The sequence below is a fragment of the Dipteris shenzhenensis genome, chromosome 18, assembly GCF_047967505.1.
Source record: "Dipteris shenzhenensis isolate YYH24624 ecotype China chromosome 18, Dip_SZ_1.0, whole genome shotgun sequence".
In the NCBI taxonomy this organism is placed as follows: domain Eukaryota; kingdom Viridiplantae; phylum Streptophyta; class Polypodiopsida; order Gleicheniales; family Dipteridaceae; genus Dipteris; species Dipteris shenzhenensis.
The window spans coordinates 20065151-20091959 of NC_141613.1; positions in this window are offsets into that span (position 1 = coordinate 20065151).

Sequence of the window (26809 nt, forward strand, 5' to 3'; positions counted from 1 at the left end):
ATGCAAGTGCGGGAAGGCATCCCATGATTGACCGCATAGATGGAGCATTTCTCGGGGTAGCCCACTCTCAAGTTGCGGGACCAGTTTGGAGTCCCAAATGATCCCGGATGGTTGTGGGCCGAATGGTGACCATAGGTCAGTTGCTCTGTTTTACACCACAGTTCTATCGTGTGGTCGGTGGCCTGTTTTGGGACCGACCGCTAGTCGATCATTTTGGGTGGACTGGGTCAGTCACCCAATAGGGTCTAACCGACTACGACTGGTGGCTAAATAAGAGCAAGCTCGTGAAGCCCATTTCATCACTAGCTTCAGCAACCCTGATTCCTTAGTATCCAACCTCCGTCCTCTATTGTTTCTAACTCGCCATTGAAGCTTCTTTCATAGGAGCACATGGTTGGGAGGCAGCGCCATCTATTGTATCAGTTCTACAGTAATCAAATTTTTTATTCTCCATAGTATCTGCTTTTCTCTCTTGCGTACAAGATCCTGTTATCTGTTGAGCACAGACAACGTATTGTTTTCTTATAGATCAACAGCGTGCAGGCCCTACATGGGAATTGGTAAACCATGAATTTGAGAATGAATTGGATACGAGACCAGATTGGGTCAACATAAAGGGAAATAAATTTTTGGTTTGGGATGGAAACCATCGACTCAAGGCATGGTTAGGGAGGATAAACACAGCTACATTCTTTTGCATTTAGTGTATGCAAAATTTATTTATAGCATGTGCTTTTTTTTTCCCTTTTAAATATTAAGAGTGAACTTGCTTTACAATGTATTCAAATATGATGGATCGGCACATTCTAGTTTGTTGCAAGTTCTTGCAGTTTGAGTGTACACAAGAGGGTGAGGTGCTGTTAGCACTAGCTAAGGTCAATAGGTATGAATCCATTATCATGCTTATTGTTATGCTTTGACTTTCAAGTTTTTTGGTGTCTTAAAATGGTCGTCTAACCAATTGCATGTCCATGTGTAGGGTTGCACATATACATGTCCCGTACACTATCGCACATGATATATTTATGACACAAAAATTCGGCACTGCAAACAAAGACACTCATGCACTATTTTGGAGTGGAGGACAAAAGATTGGTTTAGGGTATGTTGTTGAAGGAGAGAGAGTGGATTGTGTTTTTCACTGTTTGTTACATCCATTAGGAAAAAGAGAGTAGATAGCAATTTTGGAACATAGATATCAGATGATGCATGAGGAATAGAGTAATGAAGTGGACTAGGAAGTTGTAGACCATTGAATGAGCTATGACTTTGTTTTTGAATTCATGTCAATTGGAGATCTAGAGAGAGAGATACGTTTCATTTTATCTCTATAGTTTGTGTTTTTCATTGGTTATTACATCCATTAGGAAAAAGAGAGTAGACAACAATTTTTGGACATAGATATCAAATGATGTGTGAGGAATAGAGTAATGAAGTGAACTAGGAAGTTGTAGACTATTGAATGAGCTATGACTTCATTTTTGGAATAATGTCAATCCACTCACGTAAATCGTGGCCGCTCACCTAAAAATTTTACCCCTTTGAATAAGGGATCTAGTGGGATCCTTAATATACTCATTCATCTTGCAGCCAATAGTTCCTCTATTTAGTTTCCTTGCAAGGTGCAACTACTTTGACTCACTTGCATGGATGTTTTTATCAAAGATATGCTTATATATTAGTATAAAATATTGGCAAAAGTTTATCGAGCTAAATTATATATATCAAAAAATATCTAGCTACACATATCTGAAAATATCTAGCTAGATATAATTAAGCTCAATAAGTTTAAACCCTATTCAATGCCAGAGAAAATATGCAATAGTCATGTTAGGTTTGATGATATGGGAGTTGGTCAATGATCAATGATTAAAAATTAACATGTGGGGTAATGATATTTGACACCCCCTTGCATTGACATGATGTGGTCCTATGCCAAATCATTGAATGAGATATTGCAGCTATTCTCGAGGTAGATCCTTGTTGAAAATGTATTTTGCATTGTCCTTTGTCAAGTGGTAGATCAATCTAATGAGCTCATCTTCAATCAACTTTGTAATGGAGTGGTAATGAAGCTTGATGTGTTTTGTGGAGGCAAGGAACATAAAATTCTTTACAATTGCCATTGAAAATATAACTGCTATCACAATAGAACTCCTCTACTTCATCACTTTGTAAGACCTTCATTTTGTGAAGAGTCTATCTAATCCATAAAGACTCACACAATCACATACACTTTGACTACTTATAACAATGACAAAGATAATATTGAAGTCTTCTTTTAGAGTCAAACCCATCTCATAGCGACTTGTAGCATGAAGAAGTATCCAAAAGTGGATTGCTATGTGGTCACATCTCTGGCCTAGTTTGAATCACAATACCTATGGAGGGCAATTTTCCAAGTCCACTCTGGTAGGTGATTCCATATCCTAGTGTACCCTTCAAGTACTAGAGCATGAATAAGTTGATAGGTTCTTGGGATATTCTTGAAGCCTAGAGTTGAGTGTCTTGGGAGCTATCATGAGCATTTGCACCCTACCTTTTCCATCATGTTGTGTGATTCGGGCAAAATTCCCAAGTTGGGCTGAGGTTACAAGAGAGTTTGGTGAGGATGCATCAATGACTAGAGAAAAGGAAGGTGCTATGAAGGAGAAAGGTGAGGATTTAGATGGGGTTCCCACTAGTAATAGTGCTGAGGAGTTTGACCACCCAACATAATTGGAGGGCCTCACAAAGAGTATTGAGGTGGGAGGCTACGTGGATTCACCGATCTTGATGATGCTATCATGAAGCAAAGACTAAGAGAATGTCTAGGGAGATTGTGAGAAAGCCTTGGTTCGAGAATGCCAAAAAAGGCATTCTATGGAGTGTAAAATCAATCCACATGATGTCAAATTGGAGCTTCTGCACTTGGAAAAGGGAGGGATAGTTCTATCTTTCACCACCAGGATTTCCTCATGCGAGAGTTGGAAGAGTTCATTTCCTATGAGTGTGACATCCCCTCTTTGGGGTATTCTACTAGGTTTCTTGGAAAAGGATTCTTCCTTCTTTTCATGGTGTCTAAACAACTCAGGTATGAAATGGGGAGAAGATCCCTAAATTTTTTGGGTGCTCTGGTTTTGGTCATTCCTTGTTGTACTGATTTCAGCATGGATGAGTTCATGTGACATGAATGCCCCATTTGGATCAACTTTGTGAATCTTCTAGCTATCCTTGGAGACTCAATCGAATGTATTACTTTATCATTGGCTCATGTTCTCTTGGTTCCCCCTTTGACCAAATAGATGGATTATGTCAGAAGGGCTTGGATATTGTGGGGCAGGAGTCAAGATGTCATAGACTTTATGGAGGTTGAGATGTCATGGGATGGTTATTGCACAGCAAGTTTGTTTTGGTGCCTTTCCTAATATATGTTGAGAAGCCACTCATGGCTTTGAAAAGTGAAGAAGTGAACCATGGAGAGTGGTTGGAAGAAAAGGTAAGTTCAAGACTCCAATGCCAATGGAGCCTGTAGACTCTTTACTTGTTGTCTCTTTGACTACCACGACTATACTGCATAGTGAGAAGGGTAAGGTTTTTTCTGATAAAGTTGATGCCTCTAGTAGTTTTTTGGGTTATCAAAAGGCTTCTTTGTAAGATCATCATGGGAGTAGAGTGGATGTGGTTAACATTGTGAATGGAAACTTGAGTCATCGGGAGGTGGTGGAGGAAGAAATGCCTAAAGCCTATCATTGCAAACTGCTATTGGATGATTCTCAAGAAGCGAGGAAATTTGTCTATCCAAATAACCAAGTTGTCGGTGCTCATGATACTTGGTCTATTTCAAAGAAGCTAAACCACACAACTAGATCTATAGGTTATGGTAAAGAAAATCATTTAAATTTCCTTAAATATGTCTATAGGGCTTTCGCAAACCAATAATGGGGGAAGCAAGCTAAAGTTGGAGAGTGTCAGGTCAATGAATGTGCTTTTGTGGAATGTACATGGATATTGTAGTTTGACAAAGCAACATTATTGTATTTTTGTATTGAGGAAGATTAATGCTAACATCGATTTGCTTCAAGAGTGGAAATGTGGGGATAAAGATTCATTTTGATGCACTATGGAGAATTTGGATTATAACGCTAGTAAACTGCCAATTTAGAGGTAAGGATGGTAGTGCTTGGTATAATTGCTAAAGTCTCCTTGGGTTTTAGGGAGTGCTTCTATCATAAGGGTGGTTGCCATTGTATAGCAATGCTTTTAGTACGTATCCCCCAACTCTCCAAGTGATCAATTGACTTGTTGGCTATCTCTTAAATTCAATGTACAAGGGAATAACTTGTTGATAGGGGATATTGGAACTTTACTGAACCAGCAGAGGACCATTCTCACTACAGTAACACTGGATCTTGCCAAGAGTTTGAGGCCTTAGAGGAGTTAAGCCTAGAATTAGCTCGATTGGATTGTATGGAGCTGGATCCAAGTGGACTTGGAGACTTTTCATGGTCTAACAAAAGTAAGAGAATAGAATTTATGGCAAGTAGGTTGGATAGATTATATGCCTCGAGGAAAGGATGGTGGATATGCGCACCTATTCAGGGGTAGTACATTCTTTCCACGTTACTTTTTGATCATCTACTACTACATTGGTCTTTTAGTTTGCCTGTGGCATCAGGTAGATTGTCTAACTTCCTTTTCAAGTTTAATAACATCCGAATTCGTGAAAATGAATAATGATCGAGAGACAATTGTTCCTGTGGATATACAACGTATGCGGTTGCAACCGTTGACTGAAAGGTTGCGGTTGCTTGCATCTTTGGGATCTACGCTAACCCCATAGGCTGTTAATGCCTTAACACATGGCACTCACGGTGGATTGTCTGAATCCACTCCTACTTCTGATCCTGATAGAAATCAGATTAGTGTGGTCCAAAGTGCATGAACAATCATTTTGTGCTATGTCAGGTAGAGAACCTATGCAAGTAGACATCTGCTGAATCCATAGACCACATTTTGAACCATTTGCAAATAAGAAATGTTCATTTTATCCAGAGCCAAATAAGAAAGTATGTTTGTTTGATGATTGCATCAAGACTGGCACTCTCTGTTTTTGATACCCCCATCGCAACCAACAAAATGATGGTTGTACCTGTCTTCACTTGTAAGCTCAACCAGTAGCTCGACCTTTGGGATTCTTCTTCTTCTTCTTTGCTTAGCGATGCGTTTGTAACTGGCTTGATGAAACACCACTAGTATTGCTTGGTTCCTGCTTGGTTCCACACCATCAAAAACCCATACACCTACTCGTCGAGCGCATTGTTGCTGGCATCACACTCCCTCAGGCATGTCCCCTCCACATCCACCAACCATTGCATTTGGTTCGTCTGCATTGGGTCGGCCTACACTGGAACCACCTAGTGCTCACATGGAAGTTGCTCTTGAATGACCGTTCTAGGCGGTAAATTGAGATCCTGTCTTTCTTAGAGCGATGCTAGGTGCTTGAACTCCTGTGGCAAGAGAGAGGGCGCATCTGGAAGTGCCAGAAAAGGCATGTGTTTCTCAACATAATGCACAAGGGTCAGTGAGAAGGAGTGTGCGGTGCACTCCAACCACAAGCACAATCGATGCATTTTCTCCTTGAGGCACATGAGTTGGGCTATCCGTGCTCTGACTGCGTAGGCTCTTGATGCCGTAGGGGTGTTGTAGTGTGCTTCTCATGACTTCACATACTCCTCCACTACCGCCTTTCTTTTGTTTCTGCAGCGTGGTCGCCGCCCTCAAGGGGTGTACTATTATAAGAAACCCTACATATCACGTGCATTCAAAGGGTATTATTAAAACCCCTCAGCTAAAATTTATCACAATAAAAAAACCCCTCTTTACTTATGAACTAAGTTATTGTTTTAAAAAAATGAATTAAAAAACCCCTCCTGTTATCGTAATTCTGTTAAATTTTTTTCGAAAAGTTGGATTGAAATACTCCTCCTTTTGAATGCACACGGTACACTAATTTTTTTTAGTTGAGTCCCTTGAGCTACTGCTGCAATTTGGTGATGGTAGGAGTCGGAATTATTTTGGTTGTCTTTGCAAAATTGTTCATAATTGCACTAGCTCTGGAGAACCTGCCCACACCACCACCTCTATCTAGAGGAGGGGGTCTCGAAACGATGCTTCGGCATGTCTCTGGAACCATAGCACCTTGCCACCATGCAATTTGGACATCCCACTCACATCGGATCTCATCCTGGAGCATGACTAGTAGCCCATACAACTGCTCCATGTTGATAGACATCACTCCAAGAACTGTGACTAGGAAGTATGCTAGTGCATCCGATGTCCGTCTGTTGTGCAACTCTATAAAAGTGATGCAGAGGCTCTCTTCATGTAGCGTGTGCACCTAGTCCACAGACTCCTGTGTGTAGTCCGAACTGCTCTTCCTGTGCAAGAAGTCAGTTCTAGGCCTAGGCCAATTGCTGTTGAGGGGCTATGTTTTGCATCCACAAGTCCTTATTTTCTCTCTGCAACTCCTCTAGTTGCACTCTTTTGGCCTGCTGTCTTATCCATTGCCGCAACAAATGAGCTAGATAGACTCTACACCCTCTAGTTGGGTAGGCGATGATGCTAGTTATGAGGTCTGTGTAGGGATTGGCTGGCTGCCCATAGGGATGAATAGTGCTCATTGGAATGGAAGAGAGCACACCACTCGTGTTGACACTGCGGTTGTCCCTTCCACTAGCATAGAGGCCACACTGGTCTATGGCATTGATATGTTCAAGAACCTCTCCTGCCATTGACGGAGGGATGAGTCAAACTCAGCTGTGCTACCTGTCACTGAACCGATGTTGGACATCCCTGCCAGTGCGCTCACCATACTATTTACCAAAAGGGGATTGGTCACCTTGTTCAACGTTCTCCCTGCCATGCTAGTTGTCACTGTCAAATTGGGTTGGGTATCCACATTGCTTGTTGGTGCCATCATTGCTATGAACGACTAGTACTGCATCGTGACTCCACCAAAAGTCAACTGAGAAGAGATTGGTGGTGGCAAAGGTGCCATCAACACTGCTTTAGACACCAACTAGGAGGAGGTCAATGGAGGCAAGGGGGGCACTAGAGCTGTTGAGGTTGGTGTTGCCTATGTGCGAGCTTGCAATGAACTGCAACCCTCTTGATTATGCTTCCTCTTCTTCTGTTGTGATCAATTCTTGGGCCATTTGGCACTAGCGACCTGATGACAACGCCATGTACCTCTCCTTCCACTCCTTATTGGACATAGGAGAGCACAAGGAGAGGTAGGAAGAAGGTGTTGGAGGAAGAGGAGGAGGAGGAGGAGAAGCTAGGGATGCGGAGGTGTTAAAGGTAAGAGTAGAAAACAGTGAGTCTGAGGGAAACAAAAAATGTGAGCAGCTGCTTGTGAACAAGGAGTATAGCTAAATTGAGTTGCTAACGGGTCATAGTGGTGGGTAAATGCATGATGATTGTTGCTGAACTAAATATCCCATCAGTAGGTATGTGCCTTGGGGTGCCAACTCAATATGTACTATGTTACTACCCTCGTCCAAAATCTAGGGTATGGGGGGACAAGGTCCATAAGTAATATGAATGGATTTCCTTAAAAATTTTTAAATATGCAAGGGAAAAATATGAAAATTTCATGTCCCCCCCCCCCCAAAAAAATATAAGGTATATACTTTCAAAAATATGTAAGATTTTAAGATTTGTACATATTTTTCGTAATATGTGAGGCCAAAGAGGGGGTATTTTGGATGGGGGGGTAAATAAGAAAATACACTAAAATATGAAAACCCATCTCCTTTTAAATTAATGTAACTTTCTCATGTGTTACCTAAATTTCAAGATGTAAAGACATATTTGAAGCTCTTTTAGTGTAGAACACAACTATGTTAATTTGAATAACTTCTACGCATGGCATATTGTTAATTTCATCTCATACTCAAGATTTTGATAGGTTTTCTTACTAAAGAGAGTTGGCACCCCAAAGGACATGGCCATCACCACAAGGAGTGCATGATCCCACCATTGGATATTGTGTGCCTACCCTAATCCATGGAATGAGTACATCGCATGTGACTACTAGGAATGGGCATTTAATACGTCCTTCATGATGATATCTGTGCAACCAAAATCCGTTCACTAGCAACGGTAACATCCTTCCCTGCAGATCTAGCAAATAAAAAGACGAAGATCTGCAATACTCAAAGATCCAAAAGGAACCCGACCATAGCATCTTGAGCTTCCTCAGCATGTGGCCCATGCGACTGTTAAAAAGAAAGTCCAGTTGTCCCTTCTTAAAGAATTTCCTCTTGGACGCTAGGTCTACTCATCTTTTCCTTCAAGCTTGAACTATCTGGGTCAAGTAATAGCTCTTCATTCTTTCTTTCTCCAACTACTCTAGAACAACGAATTGGAATTCCATGGATTCTTGTGGAAGCAATCTGTCCGCAATTGTGATGCAGAGACTTGGCACAACATATTCCACTAGTGTAATGGCATCCACCCCGAATGCCAACTTGAATGGTGTCAAACCAATGGCAAATTTAAATGACATGTGGAATGCCTAGATTGCGGACTCCGAATGCCAACTTGAATGGCGTTAGACCAATGGAAAATTTTAATGACGTGCTATATGCCTAGATTGCGGAAAGGAACTTTTCATCCCAATCCATGCGATGACTATTCACCAGTAATGTGGTAATCCGCTTGAACTGCTTATTGGAAGAATTCGCCTGGCTGTTCACTTGCGGATAATAAGATGATGATTTTTTGTGAATGACCATGTAGAAAGTCACCATTTCCTTCACCACTTGCTTCCCTCTATTGCTCACCAACTCAATCAAACAATCGAACTAACATAACACATCCTTGTATAAACACTTGGTTGTGGAGTGTGCGGTGTTGTCTTGCTGTGCCCAGGCTTCCACCCACTTGGTGCAATAATCTGTAGCTGCTAGCACATAGCAATTCCAAGTTCATGTAGTTGTAGGCTTGAAGGCCCCATGCAGTCCAATCCCCATTTTTGGAAAGGGCCCAAAGGAAGTACTGGTGGATCCATCGGCATGTGGTCCCGATCTGAAGGCTATCCTAGCCGTTGACATAGATCGCATCGTAGAGCGAACTGGTGGGCATCCTTTTGTAATGTTGGCCACCACAACCCTGCATGTAGCACCTTATTAGCCGTAATTTCTCCCACATAGTGACCAACTACCACTCCACAATGGGCCTCCATGAGGACCGTTGCTTGCTCCTGTGGAAGCACATAATGGAGCATAACATCCAATAAGTTTCTGCGGTAGAGTTGACCAACCACTACTTCAAATCTATAGCTTTTGAGTGCTAACCACTTTTGTTGATCCCTATTGAGATAATACGGCATCTGAAGTGCATCATCTCATCACAGGATGACCATGGCATACCCTCGGTTATGAGCCCCTCAAAAGGCTCCACAATAGTCACCAATACTGCATTGAGGTCCATGTCTGGGAACTCATCGTCAATGCCGATTATGGGGCCCTATATTTCAAGGTGTGATAGGTAGTTTGCCACCGCATGCTAGGATCCTAGTCGATGTACCACCTCGAAGTCATAATCTTGCAACAGTAGCATCCATCTTGCTAGCCTTCCAGTCAAGTTCTACTACTTGACCAAGTACAACAAAGCTGAATGATCGACTGAAATGTAAAACGATGCCCCAACAGGTAGGGGTAAAACTTCTTTGTAGACAAAACCATCCCTCGGCATGCACGTTTTACCACTGAGAGTAATTCCACTCTGCCTGTGATAGTCTATGACTTGCATAATAGACTAGTCCAAACCACATTGCCTCATCCTACTACATTAAAACACTTCAATCACTCTATCTGAGTAGTCCATGAACACATGGAAAGTCTTCTCCCAATCTAGAGGAATCAAGATAGGTGCTCTAGACAGTTCCACCTTCAATTGTCAATATGCCTTCTCACATTCTGTGGACCATACAAAAGTTTTGGGCTACACATGCACCAAAGCATTCAGGGGTATGGCCATGTGACCCAAGAATAAGAGGTGGCGACCATGCCATCATATATGTCCAAAGAAACATAGGAATTCTTTTGGTTTAGCTAGTACTAGCACCTACATTATTGTTGTCATTGTGTTCGCGTCCACTACTATTCCTTCAGTGTTGATCACATGCCCCAGCAAGCGGCCACTCCGGATCACAAATGCAAACTTCACAGTGTTGAAAGCATAGTCTCAAGTGATCCAAGTGTTAGGCTTTGGTTCCAAACATGATGAGGTCATCTAGGAATTTTCTCATGAAATCTATTAAATATTTCCCAAATATCTCCTACATAGTGCATTGGAATGTCAATGGTGCATTCTGCAATCCAAACCACATGACCGTGCACACATATACCCCCAAAGCTATAATGAAAGCGGTCTTAGGTTGGTCCTCAAGCACCATCAATATGATTGTATTTGCTATAACCATCCCAAAATGAGTAGACCTAGTGCCTTGCCACTTCATCTACCATGGAATCCATATACGGAAGTGGTGGAAATGGGTCTGGCACTGTTCCCAATTTCACACCATATCTTCACCCCTTAAGTGTTGTTTCTACTTAGAGAAGTCATTATTTGTGGTTTTGTTGCCTTCTTGAAGCATTCAATTCAAGTTTCTTCCCCATCGTGAAGTCATTCTCTCTTAGTTTAAGTGTCTTTCCTATTGTTAAGCCATTCTCTATCAGTTATATAGCATCTTCCCCATCGACTTCTTTCTATGGCCTTCCAAAAGCATTCTGTTGGGGTTCTTTAGTTCAAGTGTCTTCCTTGATTGATCCATTGACACCTGCAAGTTAGTATTACTAGACTTTGTGACTCAAACCACAAGTGAGTCCCATTTTGTGGCTTACTTATTTAGATGAAAAGTTTTTCCAAATGTGATGAAGTGTACTGCATGAATATGATTGCTTGTGTATGACATTTGAAATCACTACAACATGATCTCTCTTTTGGAAATGTCAAATTTTTAAAGTCACCATAGCATGATAAAGCCTCTTCAATCCAAGAAGAGTCCCCAGATTGCATTATAGTGACTTCAATAAATTTTTATCATCACAAATGATACTCTTTTTAACATCTTGAAGATGGATCATTTTGATCTCAACATAGGGGTTTGTGATTATGCAAACATTGAAGAAACATTGAGAGAAATTTTGTTTGATTTTTTGTACAAGGTTTGCCAACATCATTGCCATCTAGCAATCTCTCTTATGTTTGACTGTGATCTCTCCATTAGTGATATGCTAGTGTCTTCATAGCATATGTTGAATAGATAGAGGTCTAATTTAAAGAGTACACTTCAAGGGATGAAGTGATGATTAAGGGTTGCTAGTATGTGTACCTCAGTGATATCTGGGCTACAACAGATTAGGCACAAAAGGTAAATAGAGATGTAAGTAGGGTGCCACTAAATAAAAAGATAATCGACATGGCATGTTCCATTCATAATTAAAATGCCATCTAGTTGAATACATGTATGGCTTTGTCTGCTATTTTCATATGGTGCTTGAAGAAGATGGACTTTAGGAGGACATTCAAGATGTAGGGGAGGAAAGTAGATAGGATACTGCAAGCACAAAGGATGAGCAAGAACCAAGAGAGGAGGACAAACAAGATAGTACTAGGGAAGAGGATGACAAAGCCCGTGAGATTATTGATGGGATCAATGTAGAGGCAGAGAGAGGTTCGGGGAGACATTGTGGTGGAGGTTCAGAGTGGAGAGAGGAGATAGCTTGTGATAGTGCCACATGGCATTAAGCACATGGCATTAAGGCGGAGACTGTTGCGGACGATCAGGAGCCGCATGCGTGCCATGTGGCATAGGGTGGTCGTAATAGCAGACTGCACAGAGATCGAATGGCAGATTGTAGAGAGACAGTGCCACGTGGCATGATGACCATATGCGTAGAGTCACAGACTCATGCCAGCCTATGACATCATCGAAGTGCATTGTCTACTTTATTGACATCGTAGGTCCCGTACACTTAATGGCATGCTCAGCCTGTGCGAAAACCAGCAACCATGCTTAGCCTGTGCAGAAGACATCGACCCACGACAGAGGGAAGAGTAGCTGCACAATGCATACTCGCGATGACAACATGTGGCAGGTTCGAGGAACACGAGAATGACCACGTGGCCTGATGATAACCTGGTGGGGAGAGAGAGAGAGAGAGAGAGAGAGAGAGAGACATGGCACTAGGGAGAGTGAGGGAGCTATATCGAGAGAGTGCCACATGGCACTAGGGGAGCGAGGAAGCATGTAGGAGAGAGAATGTATACTTTACCATGGCCCCATCTTCACCCATGTCACCCCTCTCTTAATTTTTGCAATGTAATGCATTCCCACTAAAATGTCACTCACAAATGTATGCCTCCTTTCCACAAACGTGTGTGACAACATAGAGAGAGAGAGAGAGAGAGAGAGAGAGAGAGAGAGAATACAATATTATATTATACATATTATAATATAGTATATATCATAGTAGATAAAATATATAATATACTATATTTATATTTATTAAAAATACAATATAAATATATATATATATTTATTTATTTATACATATGAGAGAGGGAAAGAGAGAGAGAGAGAGAAATTCATGCTCCTACCTTGGAAGAAGTGTTTAATGGCCATTGATGCCAAAAAACTATGCCTATGTTACATAGCATAATCTCACACAAAGCAACATCAAACTACACAATGAACAAAATCTAGCACGTAGTCTCAAACATTGCATGTAGTTTTGATATCGATATATTGGGAGTGAGTAGGCTGTAGATAGAAACAAGGGGGTTTGTCCCTTCTCTCTATACAATTATGGACATAAGAAAGGTCAAAGCAAACTATTGTAATTAAAGGATTACAAATGCTAAATATCTTAGTGATATGAACAATATATCTCGATTGGGCTTGTGGGTTAAAATAGCAGTCGACGCAAGGTAAGACGCTATCACAAGAAAGTAGGAGGCATTCAAGGAAGGTTGAGCAAGCTGGGATAATATCCATGGGAGTACATACATTGCATTTTGGGATGAGCATGCAAGCAATGGGCTGTCAAATTGATCACATGCTAGAAGATGATTAGTGAGGTGCTCTATATCCATATTATGAGTAGTGGCGGGAATAGAAGGAACACCAAATAAGAAGTCACCCATGCTATTAATGTACCCCTGCTGGTCAAATATCTCTGCCAAGACACCTACAGTGTCTCCCACCATCTTGATGGCCTCGTTTAGAGTGTCTCCCACCATCCCGATGAGCCTGCACAAGGGTATTAGAGACACCTCCGTATCCTTCTTGATAATGAGTGTGTGCATGACCTGCTGCAATAAGTACGCCTTGATGCACTTTCCATATTGGTTACATAGTTCTCTAGGAAGGTGGATATCTCCTGCCTTTTTATCTTCAAGTAAATGTCAAATTTTAGAAAATCATTCACTCATCAACCTCAATACCCAATAGCATCACATGAACAATACGATATCATAAATAAATTTTTACCATTCTGAACAATTTCATAACCTTTACCTTGAAGCTCATGTGTTGCACCGCTACTTTGTTGGTCCCTTCATTTTTTCAAATGCCTTACTTTTTTCTGATGTAGAAGAATTGGACACTTCTTCCTCACTGATCCTCTCCAAGGAATCACATTTTGAAGAAATATGAATTCGTCTCAAAAAGATGGAAAATATTCACTGTAGAGGTCAAAATTGTAGACCATATGATCAATGTAATATACTGTGGATAACCAAACTATGTACAATAAACTGTGGATAACCAAACAATGCAATATACTGTGGATAACCAAACTGTACAGGTCCTCTGTCATAGTTCTGGGTTCCCTTTACACCGTAAATTCATATGGTAACCATATTCAAAATGACTATGTCTTTCTCATTTCTATAGGGAATATTGATCAATGTCAAGTGGATGCTCCACACCTTCACATTAGATAGTGTACAATGAGCCATGCCTCTTGGTTTAGTTTGGGTAGATTCTGATAAGTCTAGCTGAAGTTATGGCCTTAGCAAGTCTAGGTGGCTGCCACATGTCACACCATGGTTTTGCCACTTTTGCCATTTATCACCCATACCAAATTGTCACATGTAATCTATCTAACGTTTCTCTAGCATTGTCATATTTTTCCTTTTTTAGAATTTCATTTGCATGAGAACCAATTCGAACCGGCATGATTTCAAGATTTTAACAATGAGAGAAATAGCAAAAGATCAAACCAGATCCCTCCCTGAAACCCTTTGAGCTTAATGATCTCTTTCATCATATCCACGATGAAGACCTCATCGTCATCGTCTACGAAGCCTATGTCAGTGTTTTGAGGAGTTAAATGTAGCTACTTTTCATGTGTACAAGGAAGTGAAAGGTGATGCGATGGTGGAGTGGAGGACTTGCTGCTCGAGACACTGTAGATAAGCCAGAAGTCAAGCCATCCCAGGCTGTGGGTAAGAGCCAAAAGACAAATGAAAAGCTCTATTTGTAAGAATTGGCATCTCTCAATCCAAATCATAATGGAAACGAGGAAAGCTGCTATGTTCAGCAAAAGCAACTCCTGCTCGGCTGACCTAACGTTCTCGGCACGCTCTCTTCGTTGTGAATCAGGCCTTTTCCACTTTTGTTCTCGAAATGGAACGGAAACCCTCAAAGGAATTGCCATCATGATAAAGGATTCTTGGACAAGCATTCACAAGATTGCATGGACATTGCTTCGTTCCTCGCAAGGATTTGTGGATGAAAATGCGAAATAGTTCAGATGTTGCAATGGCAAGTGGATGTGGGATTTTTGGCATGGTCAATCTACAGATTGAATCCGATTGTTTTGTGGCAATGCCACCCCCTTTTAGGCAAGTTCTCCTTCTCGTCGTCTGCAAGTTCGAGCAAGAGATGATATGATGGACATTAGACTCACATTTGATGTATACAACAGGGAGAAGAGATCGACGGTTTGAACAATGATAGCTTTCCGATCATTCACCCCAATCCGGAGGTGTGTGGCAGTTTTAGTGCTGAACTCATTGAACGCTTACCTGAGCATAAAGTTTCACGGAAAACTTTTCACAGAATTTTTTAGTAACAGAAATAGGTCACAAGTGAATGAGCTTTTACGTGTGTCCATCAAACCAAAGTTTGTTCCAAGGAATGCGCTTTTCTCGCATCCAGCTTCATTGAGTTTTTCAAACCTGCAACGTTGTTTATGTCAGATAGGCACGGCCAACAAAACAGATGGCCGAATGGCTTTAGAATCACGGGCTGGTAAGCTGCATTGCCACACCGCCGACAATCAAGCACGCTTGAAGGATAACTGGCAAGGACCTTCAAGTCTCGTCTAAGTTTACGATATTCTGCTCTGCCTCTGCATCGCACGGAACAACAATGGAAGATTCGCCACAACAGAGAGCCAGACGATGAAAACCATGAGCCACAATCAATTAGAAGGGGGGTGCGGGTCTACTGGGCACCTCCGTTTGGCTCTGGGCTGAGCCGTTTGCGCTCGGCGCAAATGGCCAAGCCTCCAGCGGGTCGAACTCTTTTGGCTCTCTACATATTGTTTGCGCCCAGCGCAAACCCGTCTTCCACAAGCCTCGATTCCACATTGGGCATTTGGTCCTTCCGGCTTGTAATTTCCACATTGGGCATTTGGTCCTTCCAGGACTGGTTTGCGCCCAGCGCAAAGGGCTTGTCGAGCCACCGCAAGGGAGGAGGGGCCATTTGGCTCTGCCAATAGGGATTTGCGCCCAGCGCAAACGGGGAGTCGAGCCACCACAAGGCCATTTGGATCTGCTAGGAGCCATTTGCGCCCAACGCAAATGGTCGTTTGTGGAGAAAAATAGTGCAGCCAACAATCCGGGAAGAGGGAGGAACCAGGCGCAGGAGGTTCGATGGGCTATGCGAGGGAGGTTCAAGAGGCGATTGGGAAGGCCGCGTGCGGAGGCAGACTTATCGGATAAGGGCGAGTCGATGGGAAATCAATACGCACTTGGCAAGGCTTGGTAGGCGCTCGAAAACATAAGAGAATCGTGAAGCAATTGGGCAAATCTTTAGAGACAAGGGAAGGAAGCTCGCTGCGCTTGCAAAGGGTTCAAAGCAAGCAGACATAAAACAGAAGACGTTTAGAGTGGCGTGTGGTGAGTGCTTACCTTTGAGTTGTGGGCGAAGCCATGAGAAATAGAGGCGGCAATGGGCACTTAGTCGGGAGCCAAGTGTGTGGAGCCGGGCATAGAGGGAGGAGCCACGAGGCATGATGGAGGAGGAGGGGGGCAAAGGCGAGGTGGGAGGGGTTTCAGGAGTGAGGAGGGATCTCTGGAGGATAAGTTTGGAAAAGATAGGAGGAGGATAAGCCTTTCAATGTGAATCCATTGTGTCCAAAATTGTTGAACACTCGAATGAAGAATGATGCACTTTTCAAGGGTCTACTGGGAAAGAAGTGTGATGTCAACATGGTGCCCTCTATCAAGGATGGAGGGTCGCTAAGGTGCCATTTTTGCAAGAAAGTACCTATGGGTATTAGTGTGTGCTAGAGAGCTCACTATGTCATGCCCCATGATCACACAAAGTACACGTTGGAACATCAAGGAAGAACTTGATGAAGATAACATCGTTGGTGCAAGAAGCTCTGCAATCAAATTGCATTGCTGGAACAAGGAAAATACAAATGGATGTGACACTAAGACTAATAGAGTAAATGGTAATGAATTCTAAAAGGCCTCTCGAGTCTCATTTTGGTGATGTTGAGTTGTATAACATTCTCGAAGAATTGGAGACTCTAGCAAGAACACGCAGGTATCTCAAAATCCTTTCTCGTTTTGTTTCTTGGTGTTTGAAAGTTTTCGATGATAAATGGGTATTCTACCTTCATTTTAACCAAGCTGAAAGACATTGTTGGGAAGGCAAAAAGGAAAACTTTACTTGGCAATGGAGGGCTAGACAGTATCTTGGAGCTGAAACAAATATGTGAATGCCTATTTCTATGCTTTATGTGAATGCCTATTTGCCTATGCTTCTTTAATCTATGGAACATTGACCAGGTCATGGTACGATCCGGCTATTCGAAAGCAAATTTTTATGGATTTATGGTGGCTGATGAAGCACAAGCAGGGTGGTTGGCAGTACGACATGTGTTCAATGGGGGTCATGAGATAGAAGGAAGGGCCTCTTCCACTGGGAGCAAAGTTTGCATCGACACCAGGCATATGTAGCGACTGGACATCGTGTGGAGCACAAGGAGTTATGTGAACGATGGTGTCTAAGTCAAACAAGGGAGGAGGCAGACCAACTATTTGAAGAGATACATGCATTTTGGAGGCCAGGAACTGTTATAGTAGCCAAGGAACGTTACATGGAGAGTTGGCTCAGTTGGTGGGGAGTAAGAATTCAACATTGGGGAAATTTGGAAGGAGCGGTAAGGGACGCAAGTAGAATAGGATGTTGTTTAATTTTTGAAATAAAAGTGACACTTGAGATATAATTGTGTATTGACATCATTTGTAGGCAAATCCAAAGCCCTGGAGCAACCCCAATATCTACTGTGAATCTCTCAAAAGCAAAACACCACAGTTGGCTAGCAGGAGAAGTGTTCAAAACAAAGATATGTCTATATGATGCTGCAGTTAGTGATCTATGCAATGCAATTATCCAAAGTGCAAAGCAAAATGCATAATAATGATGAGGGAAGACACATAGGACATGGTCCATCCATAGCAACCCTGCAATAGAGAGCGAGAGAGGGAAAGACACGCAAGCCTTTAGAGGTGGTACACGTCATTAGAGATGAGATAGCTGGATCCCCTTTATACAATGACAGAACACACCTTGAAGGTGATCGGGAGACTATCTAAAAGAGAAGAAAACCAGCAAATGTAAGAGGACCTGAGGAGGATACCACCTGAGGGGGATACCAGCCACAGGCCAGAATATGATCATGTCAACCAACCTAGGCAAATTAGAGGATGGCCTCGGAGGATACTGACAGGCAATGAACATGAAAGAACAAAAACCAGCTCAGAAGGTCAACAAGTTCATGCTGAACAAGATAAGAAAATGGTGGTTGAGCGAAAGGTGGCAGAGGCATTTTAGGCAATTCAAAGGACCAATGTGGGAAGTTGGGTAAAGTGTTTAGGGTGGACAGTTAAGAGAAGAAAGTGCAATGAGATAATCTCAAAACACAACCTTGTTTGTTTCTTTGCTACCAGGAAACATCCTTATGGCTGGCCAGTATCTCAAATGGTGTGGTTCTGCAATACAACATGCACGCATGCATGCATGGAATGTTGACTCCAACATTAGTCCAGTACCATATACCATCCCGAATGTGTGGCTTGTGCAAGAAGGTACATCCCTTACACAAGAAGAGGTTGACTATCTCACAGCTACAGGATCCAAGTTGGAGAATGTAGGCTCTAAGGGCAATGAAGAAAGGAATGAATGTGCTAGTTCAAGCAAAAACATGGCCCAAGAAGATTTAGGTGTGTCACCACCCCATGCATACTATAGGTCAAAAGTGTCAAAAGGCAGCATGGCAAAAGTTTCATCTTGTAATGACCCTTGATGCACGTGTCGTAGAGAGGAAGGTGGTGAAGCTTGGTGAGCATGAAGATTTTGTGATAGAAATCAACAGCAATAAATCAGCTCGCTCTTCCTGATATGAAGTGTCAATAAAGGAGAGACTAAGTTGCACGTGTCCAAACTTTGAAGAAAGGGAAGGAGCTGGAAAGTCATACTTGGCTTGCAAGCATATTTATTTTGTGTTTATGCGAGCCTTTGGACTTGATCCAGAGCAGCATTGGTTTACCCACCATCAGCCCATGTTGAAGATGCAAGAAGTGAGGCTTGCCCTCACAAGAGAGAGAACTTCTTTGTAGAAGGCCATGACCATGCCACTGCACTAGCAGTTTTGGGTTTTTTTTGTTATTTTGGTTTATGTAGGCTTCAAAGCTTCTTCTAGTTACTTATGTGGATTGCATTCAATAGACTATTTACGGATTGCATTTAGTTATGGTTCAGAAGTGAATGATTGGATGGTATTATATAACTTGATAAACTTACACGGATTTTTGTTGGTTTTCATGAATATTTTGTCAGTATGGATGCAGATCTCAATACAATGTACAAAAAAATTAAATAAATAAGTCCATGACATGAGACAAATGGAGTAGAAATAGTGATGTATGTGTAAATGCTTGAGGTTGAGTTTTAGCCATATGTTGTGTATAATTCCATTGTTTTTTAGGGAAAGTTTTTCATAAATCATGTGTGTAAATGATAACATTGAACCCTATACTTTGAGATCTCATGCAAAAAGAGAACTCAGGCTACTCTGTTCTGCTCGCCTAAACTACATTGCTCGCCTAGGTCCACTCGCCTAAATTTCTTATTCCATTCACGGCACGTAGGATCCACACCATCTCTTGATAGATGTAGGTCTAAATTGCTCTATCATAGTACAATAATGGTCAAACTAAATTGAAGCTAACTAGATAGATATGCTTAATCAAGAAGAAAGTTTTGTGGTTTTGCATTTGTGAATTTGTGTAAATCATGTTGTTCTTTTGCTATATATGGTAATCAGGTACAACTATCATGTTGTTCTTTTGCTATTTGGGTTGTGTTTTTGCTATGCTCATTTTTTTAAAAAAAATCAAAAAGATTTCCTATATCAAGAAGACAATGTTCTTGCTTGTTTTCTTAAAGAAACAACTCATTCTCTATGTAGATAATTGCAATTACTAGATAGGAAATTATACATGCTTGCTAATTTGTTAGATAAAGACTTCATTTCGTAATGATAGGAAATGTAGAACCCACTCTATTCTCCATATAAGAAGTAAGAATTCGTACATATCAATATATGTGGGCTATATAGGAAATACAATTCTTTACATAGGAAATGTGAAATCTACTTCACTCTCCATATAAAAACTCACATTTCCTAGATAGCACTATATAGGTGATAAAATTCCCTATATAAGAAACCCAAAATCCACTTCATTCTCCATATAAAGACTCACATTTCCTAGATAGATAAGTAGGAAAAAAATTCTCCATGAATTTCCTAGTTAGCTAGCAATTCACTATATAGAGAATGGCCATTTAAAGAAATGACTCTTTTCGATATAGTTGCATTAGATTATTGTTTTGCTCTTGAAACACAAATAAGCGCCATCATTTTTTCCCAAATAAGTATTTATCACGTTGGGATGATGTTCCCTATGCCTATGTAATTACTCTGATCATCTCCTATCTTTGTATTACTTGTGATGCTCCCTCCACCTATGTTATTACTCTGATCATCTCTTGTCTTTGTATTACTCAATACTTGCTACTAAGACATCACACATTTTTATTTTATACAAGAGAGAGAGGTTGCTTATCATGATACTAATCCCATCTCAGAATTTCCATCATAGGCATTGTCCATCACCTCTATACTTATGCCATGATATTGAGAGGGTGAATAATATTTGTTCTCTCTTATCCTTCTTATAATTGCACTATCAATACTAACTCATGCTAGTTATTGATTTTTTCATTGATTATAATTTATTTCATGTCTTTCCCTTTTGTGTAATCACCAAATAATGGTTATTATGCATATCTCCATGCCCACACATTCATATATATGTATATAGGATCCCCCATAGCTGCCTCTTGCAAATAATCTTTTTTCTTAGTAATCCTATAAATATACCTCTTTAATGAACCCACATCTTACATCTTAAACTATGATGCCTTAGGATTTAGTTTTGACCAATAGCAAGCACTCAAGGTCTATGACATATGTAGTCCCATAGGCAAAAATATGATGAGTCTATCATGTTTTAATCATGCATGGATGTAGGTATTAGTCCCTAACATTGGAGTAACTCTTAATGATATTTTCGATGAAGAGAAGTTAGCTAAACTCTTTCCATTGATGAAATACGTTTGAAATATCTTCTAGTACCTTGATGTATTCACTTATTTTTAAATATTAAAACTTTCATTATATCCACTTGTACATTTTTTGCTTCCATGTCATTTGAATAACTAGTCTTGGCTCACTCTTTGATTTTCAAGGGTGATTCCTCCTAGGCATAGAAATCTCTCTCTCTCTCTCTCTCTCTCTCTCTCTCTCTCTCTCTCTCTCTCTCTCTCTCTCTCTCTCTCTCTCTCTCTCGTACAACTCCTAAATAATGGTATGGTTACCCTTATATTAAAGATTGAAATATAAGAATTATACCAAAGGACTATGTAATTCTCTCTCAAAATAAGTATGGATATAGGAAAATAATAGAAGTATTTGGTCCCATTTGGACCTCACACCATGACTAGCAAGACATGATAAATAGTTGATTGATATTGTAAGACTACCCAGCTAGATATGATAACTTCTTACTCAAATTCACATAGAGGGCCAAAGCTATAATCACAACAAGTTTTCCACAATCAAAATGTTATCCATAGATGCTATAAGCTAGGGTACTCGAAAGGTCCCAACCTATGTGAAGAAGATGGCACAAACCCTTGTGTTAGCACAACCTATTGTCACTTGAGATTTGGGTAGACCTACGATGTGCCCATATGCGTGCATAGCATGCAGTCCATTTATAATGGGGTAATCACACAGGCATGCTTTGAAGAGGAGTAAAATGTGTCTTGTTGCTAATTTATTTTAATGCCATGCATGATCTTGGGCATGAATGTGTGAGGTATGGCAGATCACAATGCACAAAAGTTACAAACCACAATCTTATAATGAAGCCTCATCATTGATTATTAAAACATGAGAATGTATAATCTCAACCTTAGACTAGAGGAATTCTCTCCACCAATGAGGAAAGCATCTTAACACTAGTTTGGTGGAAGGACATAAAAATGTCCTGGGACACTTTTATGTCCTATCAATTTAGCAACTTCCTAGAATTATTCAAAAGCATCGATAAGGTATTTTGGGGTTTTGATTGTTTTCCATAATAGCTTATATGCTGAAAAAAAACTTGAAATTATTATGGATTGGAACTTGCACCTATTACTTTGAGTTCTACCAAAAGTTTTGAGGTGAACCTAACACCGCCGACATTTCAAGCTATTTTCTCAAGTTTTAGATAAAACGGCCATACTTCTTACTTAGAATGAGTTTTCTTAGAGTTTGTAAGTCTTGGAGTCTAAGGATAACTACTATAACACATGTTTGTATTTCCTCGAAGCTAGATAATCTTATTCATTATGATCTATGGCCTTAAATGTAATTTTAGTGAGTGCTGATGGCAAGGGAAAATCGATCTTTTACAAATTCTTTGACATGTCTAATAAGTTCCAAACTCAACCATACTTAGTACATGTCTTCAGTAGGATGTAATGGAGTAGCAAGAGTTTTTAGGGGACCTAATGTCATGTAGAACACCAAATTCAAATCATATATTAATTGTTCCTTGTGCTGTAATTCACGCTAAATTCAAGATAGAAGGGTTAAAGGATATCACAATAACCTTAATACACTTAAAATTATACTTATAGAGTGCCTCTAATCATGAATGAGTGATACCAATTTAAGAAATTTATATGCAAAAGACTTATATACATGATAATTCAAAACTATAAAAGTGAGATTTATGTAAAATCTCTTTTAGTTTTAGCCTTTATTGTAATGTGGTAACTTTCCCTTATGATATAATATTGTTATAGTTAAGATATGATGCTTTGTGTGGCTACTATGTGTAGTATAAAAAGATGTTTATTTATATAATGCAACTTGCTAGGTTGACCACTCTTGTTATAAATTAATCTTGCCAAAATGATTTTTAAACAAACTTTTATCACTCATAGATGTTTGATATACTTATAAAAACTTTGTAAAAAATGCTAGCTCCTTGAAATCAATTTTATTTTTAGGCATACTAGATAAAGTTTCAAATCTAAGTACTATTTGGGCGAACAACCATGTTACCATACATTTGTGAGCATTTTGTAATCACATGTAAGTTTTTTGTGCTCCTTTTATTTTTAGATAATAGTCCTATGAGTCTACCTTAAGCTCAAGAGAGGAAACCACCAAAAAACACATCTACAACAAGTTGTGATATTTTTGCCAAAATCTCAAAAGGACACTTTTATGTCCTGTTATGCTACCAAACTAGTGTTAAATATTAGAGCCTCATCATTAGTGGATCCTTATTTTTTTTATTAGAGCATGAATTAAGTCTCCTAATCAAGGGATTGTTTTGAGTCAAAAAGTCCCCTAATGAGGAGTGGGAAAATGGGAGTGGAGTAGGAGAGAAAGGAGTTAAGTAGGACGTGGAAGTGAAGCAGGAATGTAAGGAGCTCAGTAGGAAGGTCAAATATTGCGATTGGGGAAGTAAGTAGAAGTATATGAAACGAGACGTGGGGTAGAAGTGAGAGTAGAAGTAGATGAAATGAGAAGTCACAAGGAAGATGTGAGAGTGGAGAAGAGTGGGAGCAGAGTGGTGGTAGGGAAGGTGTGAAGATAGTGGGAGAGAGGAAAGGAGTCTCACTTGCGGCTTCCTCACATACACAAAGGGGGAATACACACACAGGTGGAGGCTGAAAACAGTTTTCCTCTTCTTAGTTGTGAAAGCCAAAAGAACTCTAGTACAAAGAAAATAGAAGAACCCTATATGTGGGTCTCAAACCAAACTCAACTAACTAAGGTGGCATACTAACTGAGCCACGAACTAGAGTAGATAAGGATAGCTGTCATCCAGCTATTATTCGTGGGCAGTGTACCAACTGCATCTGCAGCTAACAAGTCGGTGACATAAATGCACAACGGTCACCCTGGCATATCAGGAGTGGAGCTCGATATCTCAACACTCCCCCTCGAGCTCAATCCGAATCCTTGCACACCAAGCAGGTCTCTGAACTTGCACAGCTTCTCTACGCCCAATGCTTTTGTGAATATGTCAGCTACCTGATCCTCTGTGCTGACATAAACTAAATCAATAAGACCTAGTAAAACCTTCTCCCGCATAGTGATAATGCACCTCAATGTGCTTTGTTCTAGCATGATAGACTGGGTTATTTGCCAAGTGTATACTGCTCATGTTGTCACAATAAATGACAACTGGCCCATCTATAGAGTGATGCATATCATAAAGTAGCTTATGCAACCAAACTACTTCACATGTAGCCATTGCTGCAACCCTGTACTCAGCCTCTGTGCTCGACAAGCAACTGTAGGCTGTTTCTTGCACTCCCAAAAGAGAACACATATCCACTGGTAGATCGTCTATCAGAAGTACTACCAGCCCAATCAGTATCAGTGTATCCATGCAATTGTATGTGAATCCCAGCCTCATAAAATAGTCCATACTCAAATGTGGTTTCCTTGGAGCTTGCATAAACTGACTTACCAATCCAATAGCATAGCTTAAATCTGGCCTGGTAATAGTCATATAAATCAAACTTCCTACTATGCGTCTATACATAGTAGGGTCTTCCAGAAGCTCACCTGCATCTGTGCTCAGCTTCACATTTTGCTCCAAAGGAACTGAAATAGGCTTACAGCCTGTCATCCCATATTTGGACAGCATGTCCAATCCATACTGTCTCTGCAAGAGCTGTATCCCACTTGGTGATCTAATCACCTCAATGCCCAAGAAATAGCACAGCTCTCCCAAATCCTTCATCTCAAACTTCTGCTTCAATAGCATTTTCACATGAAGGATATCTTCATCACTATCACCTGTGATGATCAAATCATCAACATAAATGACAAGCAGCATCATCCCTTTCTCTGTTTTTCTCACATAGAGTGAGAAATCTGCCTTGGAAATTTGAAAGCCAATAGTGACAAGATACTGTCCTATCTTGTCAGACCATGCTCTAGGTGCTTGCTTCAAGCCATACAAGGCTTTCTTCAACCTGCAAACAAACTCAGGATGAATAGCATGAACATAACCTGCTGGCTGCTCCATAAAGACCTCTTCTTCCAAATCACCATGCAAGAAGGCATTCTTTACATCCATCTGATGTAAAGACCATCCCTTTGATGCAGCCATAGCAATGACTGCTCTTACAGTTGCCATCCTTGCAACCGGACTGAATGTTTCTTCATAATCAATGCCGTATGTCTGTGCATACCCCTTGACAACTAATCTTGCCTTGTATCTGTTCACAGAACCATCTACATTGTGCTTGATCTTATAAACCCACTTACAGCCAACTGCATTCTTGTTTTTAGGCAAAGGCACCAATTCCCATGTAGCATTTGCTTCCAAGGCATCCATTTCTTCATCCATGGCTTTCTCCCATTTTTCATTTCCCATGGCTTGCTCAAAAGAAGTGGGTTCTGGTTCCTGTATCACTTTGACCATATAGGCATAGTGAATGGTTGTAAATCCATCATATTTCAGCCTATCCACAGGATACGTAGCTCTAGTAGACTTGCACAAAATAGGCTCACTTCCGGGTGCTCTCAAAACATCCCTGGTCTTCCTTACTCCAGGTGTAACAACAGAAGGAATACCCAACTCATCATCAATGCTCTGTTCTGAGCCGCTGGATTCACCATCCACATAAGAGTGACCTGCATTCACATCAACCATGGGCTGATCTCCTTCTCTTTTCCTTTTCGTGATACCTGCGTACCACTATCTGCATTGATTTGAGGAGATTCTCCTGATCTCAATCTACCTGTCCATGGCGAAGTATGTGAACCACTACTAGAGGACACTATAGGTCCACTGATATTTTGTGACTGCTGCATTGAATTCTGTGTAGCATTACCATTTTGTGCATCTACATCAATCATCACATTTACTAGTTTATACCAGCTGCTCATCTCATCAAAAACAACATCTCTACTCACCGTAAACTTACGAGTAGAAGGGTTATAGCATCTATACCCTTTCTGTTGCAGAGAATAACCAATAAAGATGCACTTCTCAGCTTTTGGATCCAACTTGGACCTCAACTCATGTGGCACATGAACATAGGCAATGCAACCAAAAATTTTCAAATGAGAAATGTCTGGTTTCCTACCAGTATACATCTCCTCTGGCGTCATGCCATGTATTGCTGTAGTGGGAGTCTTGTTCATTATGTAAACTGCTATAGCAATTGCTTCAGCCCAATAATAATCTGGTAGATCTTTCTCATTTAGCATGGTCCGAGATACCTCTCCAATATGCCTGTTTTTCCTTTCTGCAAGTCCATTTTGTTGTGGGGTATGACTGCATGAATATTGCTGCTTTATGCCATGCTCCTGCAGGAACCTTGCAAACTCATTTGAGAGGTACTCTCCCCCTCCATCTGACCTTAGGCATTTTATTTGCTAGCTTGTTTCTTTTTCAACCATAGCTTTAAAAGCTTTGAAGTGCCCAAACACTTCACTTTTCTTTTTCATAAAATACACCCAAACTTTTCTGCTGAAGTCAAAAAGTGACAAAATAGTGACAGCCTCCAATAGATGCAGCTTTAGTAGTCCACACATCAGAGTGGATTAATTCCAAAGTCTTTTTACTCTCTTGAACATGCCTAGGAAATGGTTTCCTTGCCTGTTTTCCAAATTGACAGGCTTCACAAACCTTATGCATTTCTGTAACCTTGAATTTAGGCAATCCTGCAACAATATTTTGGGCTTGCATTGATTTAAGTCGCTGTATATTAACATGACCAATGCGTTTATGCCAGATATCAATTTATGCAACTACACCGGTCCCATGTGCAAACATTGTTGCACTCAATTCAGGCATGTCCGCATCCAATGTAAACATTCTGCCCTTCTTCTTTCCTTTTGCTATCAAGCGATCGTTATTT